This window comes from Chiloscyllium plagiosum, chromosome 6, assembly GCF_004010195.1.
Source record: "Chiloscyllium plagiosum isolate BGI_BamShark_2017 chromosome 6, ASM401019v2, whole genome shotgun sequence".
Taxonomy (NCBI): domain Eukaryota; kingdom Metazoa; phylum Chordata; class Chondrichthyes; order Orectolobiformes; family Hemiscylliidae; genus Chiloscyllium; species Chiloscyllium plagiosum.
The window spans coordinates 66,535,763-66,536,283 of NC_057715.1; positions in this window are offsets into that span (position 1 = coordinate 66,535,763).

Here is a 521-nt window from a genome sequence, read left to right on the forward strand (position 1 = left end):
CTGCTCCTCTCTCACTCTGACTGAGCGCGATCTGCTCCTCTCTCTCTCTCTGACTGAGCTCGATCTGCTCCTCTCTCGCTCTGAATGAGCTCAATCTGCTTCTCTCTCGCTCTGACTGAACTCCACCTGCTCCCCTCTCTCTGACTCAGCTCGATCTGCTCTTCTCTCTCTCTGACAAAACTCGATCTGCTCCTCTCTCACTCTGACTGAGCTCGATCTGCTTCTCTCTCACTCTGACTGAGCTTGATCTGCTCCTCTCTCTCTGACTGAGCTTGATCTGCTCCTCTCTCTCTGACTAATCTCGATCTGCTCCTCTGTCTGTCTCTGACTGAGCTCTATCTGCTCCTCTCTCTCTCTGACTGAGCTCTACCTGCTCCACTCTCTCTCTGACTGAGCTCTATCTGCTCCACTCTCTCTCTGACTGAGCTCGGTCTGCTCCTCTCTCTCTGACCGAGCTTGATCTGCTCCTCTCTCTCTGACTGAGCTCGATCTGGTCCTCTCTCTCTCTGACTGAGCTCAAT